This window comes from Phalaenopsis equestris, unplaced genomic scaffold (genome assembly GCF_001263595.1).
Source record: "Phalaenopsis equestris unplaced genomic scaffold, ASM126359v1 Scaffold000493, whole genome shotgun sequence".
Lineage (NCBI taxonomy): Eukaryota > Viridiplantae > Streptophyta > Magnoliopsida > Asparagales > Orchidaceae > Phalaenopsis > Phalaenopsis equestris.
The window spans coordinates 3,289-13,167 of NW_018164933.1; positions in this window are offsets into that span (position 1 = coordinate 3,289).

Sequence of the window (9,879 nt, forward strand, 5' to 3'; positions counted from 1 at the left end):
GGGGACCTTTGGTCCATGGCTTGATTTATGTGGTTTCATGGTGTTTGGACTGGTCACTAAGTCCAACTAATGGCTGTGATGGAGTTAATTTGGTGACTTTAGGGTGGTTAGGTCACATTTATTGCATGGGTCCAAATGGGTGCAAATGATCAAGTCTTGGGTTTGGGCTAGGATCACCATGTTAATTAGCCCAAATATATGTTGCATTTTGTGTAGATGATCATAAGGTACAACTTTGTTGAAGAATGGAAGTGGTTTTGAGTTCAAATGAAGGGTCAATTTGAGGAAATTTTGATTTTAATCAATTTGGTCATGTTGGGCTAGGCTTGGGTCTAGCTTGGGTTAGCCTTGGGCTAAGTCCAAATATTTTGAACTTTTATCAACTTGGTCATGTTGGGCTAGGCTTGGGTCTAGCTTGGGTTAACCTTGAGCTAAGATCAAATTGATTATTGTAAATGGTCAATAGGGACCTCATGAAGAGTTTTCAACATGAATTGGATATCAATATGGAGGTTAAGGATATCATTTGGGGGGAATTTGGGGGCTTGGCAAATTTGGGGCTAAATTTGGGAATTTTGGATTTATGCCAAAATCAAATGGATTTGAGGCTCCACCAAGGCCAATTGAGGGTCAATTTTGATGTATGGGAATATTATGAAGATTTTACAACATTATTTGGGGCCAATTGACTGGGCTATGGGTTCAATTTGGTGAGATTAGGTCATATGGTCAAAATTGGGGTTTTGACATAAATCAAAATTGAGCTCAAATCATGTGCAAATTAAGCTTAAATTTGGTCTAGTTTGGCCATATCAAAAGTTAATTTGAGTTTAGTTATGAAATTGGGGTCAATTAAGATCTAATTGATGGACATTTAAGTTAAATTTAGGGAAGTTTAGGCCCTTAAAGGCAAATTTGGGGGTTTTGGTTAAAGATGGTCAAATTGGCCAATTGGGTCATGTGGTAGTTGAGAAAAATAAAAATTGGGAATATTTGGGATTTATTCAGTTTTTCTGGGAATTTTTGGAATTTTTTGAATTTTTGTCTATGAAGGGGTATTTTGGTAATTTTGGGTTGTTTAGGGGAAAAAGGCCAAGATGGGTATTTTTTATTGAATTGGGTTACTAATCACCCTAAATGAGCCATGGAGCAAAGGAAATCTCATTTTGGGTCCTCTATGTACTGGTCGTAGTCAACCAATAGCCCTAGGGCTAGTAGGTTTAGGGGACCATCTACATGAGTATCCCAAAAAGATCAAGGGACCTAGGCTAGAAATTTGAGTTTAGGGTTGTGAGTGATTGTGAGTGTAGATGAGTGTAGTGAGTGCCCTAGCTCCAGACCAACACCCAGGGTCCAGCAGTCCTAAGGGTGGCTCATCTTGAGTTTCCCCCATAGTGTCCCCACCTACTGTGTATTTAGAAGTTGAGACCAACATGTGGAACTTCAGGTTGATGAGAAGAGTTTAGAATTTCTAGTGGTGAGGGTGCCTTTTCTAGTTTTCTAAGAATAGTCAATAGGAAAATCCTATGGCTAGACCTTCGGCTACTAAAGAAGAAAAAACTAAACCTCAACCAAAAATTAGGTCAACAATGCCCAATAAAGCTTATCTCTCTATTTATTTGCACCCTCTTTAGATGATTGTGGTTTCTCTTTCCAAGGTAGAATGTGATACTTACAAGTTAAGAAATCTTAGCCCTTTCGGTCCTATAAGTTCCTCAACAGGTTTTACAAGTGATTAATTTGTAAAGTAAATAAAGGACCGATAAAAATATCATCACAACTTTTAGGAATAAAAGAAGTTCTAATAAAAATCAAAATAATTTACTTAATTACTTCATGTTGCAAGTAAAAAGAAAAGAAAACTACTCACAAAACATGGGGATAACAAAAGAAAACATATTCATAAAACTCCAATTCAAAGTACAAAACTTAAGGACAAAGATACAAATACTTATCTGGAATGTTCCCCAAGCACTCCTTTGAAGTTCTCTGACTTCTCTGACTCCAACAAAACTTACAAGACTCACAAACTCTAGAAAAAAAAAAAGTCTCAAAAAGAAAACTTCTCACACACTTAATACACTCACACACTATGAGACTCTATATAATCCAACCCCCTAGCCCTTTGGAATTAATCCATATTTATAAAGTTTCAAATAGAGCTTCAAAAATGACCAAGGGTTGGTTCAAACATCTCTTCAAATTTTGGTCTCATTCAGTGAATCATCTAGAAAGCAACCGTGGCGCCTAGGTGCCAGCCAATTTTTGCATCTGGCCCCTAGGCGGCAGTTCGGTTGGTTTGGCACTTTTATTCTTTTTTTTCCATTTTCCTCCTTTTTGATGCATTTTTTCTCCTTTTTACTCTTAAACTCTTTTTTTTTCACCTGCAGCCAAAAACATAAAAATACCCTTCATTAAAGCATAATATCCTAAAAAATTGAGCTTAAAATGTGCATAAGAAATAGATAATTTTAAGGTGGATCACATGCTCATAAACAATCTCCAACAAAATAAAGACATGGAAGGTGTAATAAATTTGCTCTAAACTTTCTTCCCCAGCTAACAAACCTCCAGTTGTTTTAGCAATTGTATATATAATGTGATAGATGTTGGCTCTTAGCATTCTTAGTAACAATCTTGTTCTTTTTTTATCTGTTAAAGGGAATAATTACTATATATTTAAACTGATCTTGCTTTAGTAAGGAGGCTAAGGTTTTGTAGCAACACTGATTCTCTATCCAGCAATCAACTACTTTCAAATTCTGTATTTGTTCTCTCTTTTGGTTTTGTATTTGTTTCCCATCCAAAGCCCAATTGTTTATTTGGAAGCTGATTTGACAATTACTCAATTCATAGATAAAGAGTTCTTCTGCTTCATTTCTTATGCTTAAAATGTTAACCAAGATTCTAGAGTCCCTCATTTTCCTTTCAACAACAATGGGATGCTTCTCTTTGCAATACCTACCCATAAAAAAATTGGCCCAAAGGAATTCATGCTGCCTGAATATGATACATAATTAACAAAAATTGATTTTACTCAAACTTTTAAGACCTTTAAAACCCAAACCTCTTGCATGTAGGGGTTTACACACCTTTTGCCAACTAACCCGTTGCTTCACTTCCACTTCCAAGACCATAAAAATCTGTTGGAATTTCTCTCAAGTACTAGTTGTGTACTCTTCTTCAAGGTCGTGATTTGCTTAATATAGGAGGGGAATGTTGTAAGGATGTTTTCCAATAGTGTATTTCTACCACCATTGGACAAGAAGGAAAATGCCCAGTAGTTCAGTTGATCATTGATCATCTTTATGACACACACACACACACACACACACACACACACACATATTCCAGAAAAGTTGATACCCATTAACTAAAAACATGGTTACTAGTTTTGCATCTAATATAAGGGATATCAAGAGTATCCCAATGTAATATAACTTTTAACGCAGTACATGGTGAAATTTTAATATCAATTTTCCTAGAAGAGTTAGCTTTTATTGTCTGTCAATTTGCAAGTTGATTGCCCTCCCTTGGTATGAATCTCCACAATGTCTCAGAAATGAAGGTTAGAGCATTGAACTTTTTTAACCAATGTGTGAAATTCTAGGGAATCTCCATTCAACTTTGTATCATTTGTACCAATAAAAAAGAGTCCAACTCCATGTGCAACTACTTCCAGTTCATAGAAGTTGTAATTTTCAATACCCAATTTGTAGCCATGGCTTCTGCTTCAAGTGCACAATCTGCATGAATAGGAGATTGAAAGATTAATAAATAGGTGTTTGAACAATCCCTAAAAACCCCCAATCACAGCAGAGGTTTTTGTACAACTGCCATCAACATTATTTTAATCCAGGGTGGTTTGGTTTTCCTCCAATAAATTTGTTGTATCAATAAATTTGCTCATGTAGTTTCAGTCCTGCAGTCACCTTTTCCTTATGGATGTTGTAGTTACCATGCATGTTGAAGTTACTGAGTTTGACAAGCTTGAATATGTAAGCCATGCAATATGATAAAGCTTCCAATTTCTTAATCATTTTCTCTTCATGTTTGGAAGTGTTTCTTTCCATCCAAATGAATCATGCAATAATTAATGGTATAATTTCTATCTTGTGTTCTTTCCAATCCTTCCAAAAATCTTATAGAATTGTCCAACCTAAATTCAGATGATCCATATGTAGTTGTTCTGTAATTTTCCTCCATACCAGTTCAATAATTTGACAAGAAAATAATATGTGGTTTATATTTTCTTCCTCCCTTCTGCAAAGTATACATCATGATGGTCCTCTCAGTCTTCTTAGCTTCAAAATGTCATCCACGAGTAGCGGGTTTTTAGAAAGTGTCCAACAGAAGAAGGACATAGAAGGAGTTAAGTGTTTGCTCTAGATGGCTTTTCCCCAATTCATCTTATGCCAAGTAAAGCTTACCATGTAGAACTGTTTTGAAAGAGATTGGCTTTTAGGATTCTTTGTAACTAGTTTGTCCCTGTTGCTTTCATCAATTGGGATACTGGTAATTTGCCTTCTCCTGGTCAGCTAAATTTTTAAGTTTATTTAGATCCCATTGATCATTTTTCGAACATTCAGATATCTTCATATTGTTAGGGGAACATTTTAATTAGGATTATAAAGTCTTCCATCTAACAGCCAACTATCAAACCAAAAATCGACTAGACCCTCGCCAACATCCCTAATAAAGTGATCATTTGCTTGTTCTCTAATTATTAGCAAGTTCACCCATGTTTTGGAGTCACCTGCTTTTTTTTTTGCACTCATAGGGGATGACTGCCCTTGCAGTATTTTTTGTGCATACAATGGGACCAAAGAGAGTATTTCATTTTAAATTTGGCACAATGCTTACAGAGATGGATGTGATTAAGGTGCTATAATTTTTTTAAGCCTAACTCACGAGCTTCCATTTGTTTGTATATCTTTTTCCAATGGGTCCAGTGCATCTATTTCATCTTCCCTTCCTGAAGGAATTAATTAAAGGTCACCTCCAAAAGTGTTTTTGTGCTCCTTTTCATCTTCAACATTTGCATTACATATAAGGGGAAATATGTCAGTATAACGGGAAATATTCCTATAGGAATACACACTCAGTTTTGCGTTCTTACTCCATTAACTGCACAAAACCCCAATAATAACCTATGAATAACATCCAAATAGAACTCGTGAAGGTTATTGGAAGCTTGTTGGGGCTATATGTTATTGAAATTAATACCCTAATAACCGCAAAACAGAGGTTATTGAGGGGTTATTACGTATGGAAATATTCCTCAGTATAACAATGCATGAAAGAACAATATTACGTAACAACTGGTTCATGGTTCTTTTCATCCTTTATCACATCCAAATAGAACTCGTGAAGGTTATTGGAAGCTTGTTGGGGCTATATGTTATTGAAATTAATACCCTAATAACCGCAAAACAGAGGTTATTGAGGGGTTATTACGTATGGAAATATTTCCTCAGTATAACAATGCATGGAAGAACAATATTACGTAACAACTAGTTCATGGTTCTTTTCATCCTTTATCTTTTTTGTTTCACTTTCAAAACAAAGATTCTGAAATAGTTCACACGAAAGTTTACTTTGGGGCTTCATTCATGGAGAAAATTTAGTGCTTTATGTGGATACTTTATCCACCATCAAATGTAGAAAAGCCTTGGGAGAACCAAATTGTAATGCCTGTGGAAATATGGGAAGAGAACTAAATCTTCAATGTTTGTATCCAAGGGCTTGAGCCAGATTGGCACCAAACTGCGGCGTCATAGAAACTATGGGAAAGAAACAAGATCTACAATGCCGGTAGCGGTCAGTTGAAAAAATTACATTTGTTATGATAACAATAATTTCATTGTTGTTGGAAAACCAATTTCGGTAAGGGGCATTGACATACATATGACCCAACTCTTATTAATTTTATATCTATCACCTTGAAGTTTAGTATTCCATAATTATCACCTAATTCATCCTAATTCTCATTTCTACCAGTCTCGTTACCCTTCCATCGATTTTCGTTACTATAATCACGATAGTCTCGGCTTTCTGGCGACCTCGCAAGATAGTGACATGATGGCGGCATAATATGATATCTGAAACTCTTATCTTTCTCATTCTTGCGCTTCGTTCCTACCCGAAATCATTGAGGTGGATAACCCTCATCTTTCTCCCCCTTTCACCCACCCTCCGTAGTGCTTCAGCACCTCTAATTCCCTTCAATCCGTCTTCCAACCGGATTTACTAAATCCTTTACTTAAGTCAAAACCAAGGAAAAAATGGGATAGAGGTTAAATTCTGCTTAAATACAGGCACCAAGCTACTTTGTTGTGAGCTATTAAAGATGGGAGTTTTGAAGGTCATTGTACGCTGTCAACCCGTCGCAAGCATGCCGGAAAGTTGAGATATGAGAATTGAAAAATTCAGACGTGGCTTTTGCTTAAAACATTAAAAATCAATGAAGACAATCAAGGATGCCTGCATGCAAAAGATGGAAGAATGGTATATCCAAAACGATTCCTCCCAACTGCTGATTGAAATGTTTTTGGTTTATTAATATCGGTGGTTGATGCGTGGCTTGTCGAAATCGATAACAGGCGTTCATCTCACGTGCAAGAAGCGGGATAGTTCCATAAAACTGGAATGATGTGGTAACTAAAATAGAAAAGCAATTTAGCTACGGTTGTGACGAGACAATCAAATATTGAAAAAGGGGAAGGGAAAACAGCAGGTAGGGTGCAGGTTGGGTTGAGCAATTACTCAGCCAAGTAAGGAGGAGCTAAAATTTTTTTTAAGTAGTAATATAAATTAATAATTTGAAAATTAACTTCAATTTTTTTATTTAAATTTGAAACCACTATTGATAATTTTCTTTATTAAAATTTTTAATAATAAATTGATAAAAAAATATGCAGACAAAATATATAAAAATGAATTTTACTTGAAATAGTTGTATAATTATTTTATTATCATTAATAATATGATCATTTCATTAAATATTATAACAAGAATTTTTTTTTAATTTTTTAAACATAATATACATAAGAAATGAATTTATTTAAATTTATATATTGCATATATGTTTATTTGTAATACTTGATGTGTCCTCAAGAGATTTTCTCATCAGGCACAAATAATTAATGATGAATTTTTTTTAGTAAGAAATATTTTAAATTTAAATTAAAGATTATCTGGGCCCAATTTTAATAAGTTTATAGTCAAATTGAGCATCTCAACAAGACAAACTCAAATATATTGAAAATGGTCCAATATGAGACCAAACCTGCGCCAATCAAATACTTAAAAATTTAGTTGAAGGCTTTCATGCATCAATTTAGATGGCAAAATGATCATAAAATTTGGCATACTTATAATTAAGTAGAGCAACTCAACAAGAGGAATTCAATGAGCCTTAGATTATTTAATTTTGAGATTTTTATGACACTAAATATTACAAAATTATCAATGATCAAGGAAACCAAAGTGGATCATCTGATTGAGTGTTTTGAGAGGTTGGCCAAAATTTTCAAAATATACATCTAAAAAATTATCAATAAACCCTCATTCTTCACTTAAAGAGGAATAAGAAGTGAAGAGTGAGCTAATTATAAAGCTTGACTCTTAAAGTCTTGGAGGTTGTTGAGGATCAGCTAAGATCGTTGCTGACTGTCAAATGTCCCCATCAACCACCAAAGGTCACCGTTTACCACCAACACTTATTTAACATCACCAATTACACCTTTGATAGAGCTGTTAGAGTCTCCTGGAACTACGACATTTAAAGCTAACTTTATTTATTATAGCATCCAACTATAACTTTGGTAGATCTATTACAGTTGTCATAGCCATAAACTATGACTTATATACTCAACTATGGCTTCTATAACCAACTTCAATTATTATAGCTCAAACTACGACTTATATAACCAGCTACAACTTTTATATCCCCACTAAGACTATTATACTTAGACTATAGTAGTTATAGTATCAATTACTCTTAACAATTACATTTCTTGGATTATTTCAATATAGTTATGATTTCAACTTCTTGTAATTCAATCTTTCCTAATCCAAGTGAAAAGTGGACCTATATAGTCCTAATTACAAAATGGATTATTTCAACAAGGCTAGGTCCTATGCTTTTTTCCCTTACCATGATTTTTTCATACAAGTCTCCTTTCATAATTTCTTCTTTGTCTTTATGTATGGTGAATCATAGTGCAATGCTAAGATGTTAAATTATCACTTTATCACCGTGAATTTTGTAAAATGTAACACTGCATACTGTGTCATCAAGAACAAATCTTGATGCATCTTGAGCAAGAAATATTTTAAATTCAAGATTATCAGTGTCTCAATTATAATAAGTTTATATTCAAGTTCAGCATCTCGACAAGACGTGCCCAATGCCATTGAAAGAGACCCAATTTGGGTCCAAAGCCTTGATCAATCAATTAAAATGATAACAATGGAATTGGCACATCTATTATGATTAAGAGAACTCAAAATTTTGCATGCTTATAGTCAAATTGAACAACTCGATGAAAGGAATCCTGTGAGCCTGAGATCTTTCAATTTTGATGTCATTAAAAATGTTAATAAAAAATTTTATATTCAAGAGAATTATTGTGGAACTCATAAATTTATATTCAAGAGATTTATTATGGATAGAGTGTTTGGATAAACTGGCTAAATTTACCAAAATGTCAATCTAAAAAACTATAAATAGCCACTCATTTTTCACTTGAATGGGGACCAAAGAGAATAATGCACTAACAACTAAAATATTACTTTTGAACAAAAAAACTAAGTGCAATATAACTAACCATTGTCGACCACCATCAACAATTATTGCAGCCAACTATGGCTATTGTGACAACCAAATGTGACCTTTTAACCTACTACAATTGGTTTTGTAGCCCACTATAGTTGATATAACCACCAATTATGGCTATTATTGCCACTAAATACAATTTACATGTGTTATTGCCTCCAAATATGAATGTTGTAGCAAACTACGGCTTTTGTAACTAACTATAGGTGTTATAGCATCAAATTATGGCTTTTGTATCAAACTATTGTTATTGTGGCCACCAAAAATAACACTTGTTACATAAATTATGGTAGTTCAAGCCAAAATATTATTATAAAATTGGGATTGTTTTTTATGGTAGTTGAAGCCAAAATATTATTATAAAATTGGAATTTTTTTTTTGTTTATTATCTTCTTAATTGATTCAGTCAAAATGGCAGACATTTGTACTTTCAACTTTCTAGTGAATTATTTTGATTAGGCCGGACACCATGAATTTTTCCCTTTCTAAATTTTTTCATATAAAAATTTTGGTTCTCTCTTATAGACTTATATATGCCCTAGGAAAGTCAAGAATTTACTAGCACGTATTATTAATCATATAGTTTAAAATGAATAAGAAATATAAAGTATATCATTTATTAATATTATGAAAAACTAAATAAGGGTGAGCTAAGAGCCTACTATAAATTATAACTAAAAATATAATCTAATTTAAATAAAATATGATTAAAAATGAAATTAAAATTCAATTTATTTTTTAAATTATCAACTAAAATAATATAAAAAAAAATTCAGAAACCAAATAAAGAAAAATAATTTTATTGAGCTATAATCTCGAGTTTAATCAAGAGTTTTATTATGAATTAGCTCGTTGAAATGCTCGATTAAAGCTCGTTCCTGACTTAAAACTCAATATAAATTATAAATAACAATATATATTTAATTTAAATAAAATAAAATTAAATATTATTTTAAAATTAAAATATTTTTTATATTGTGAAATTAAAAATATTCGCATTGCTAAATATTCTAAAAAGATATTAAATTTTTATTTAATG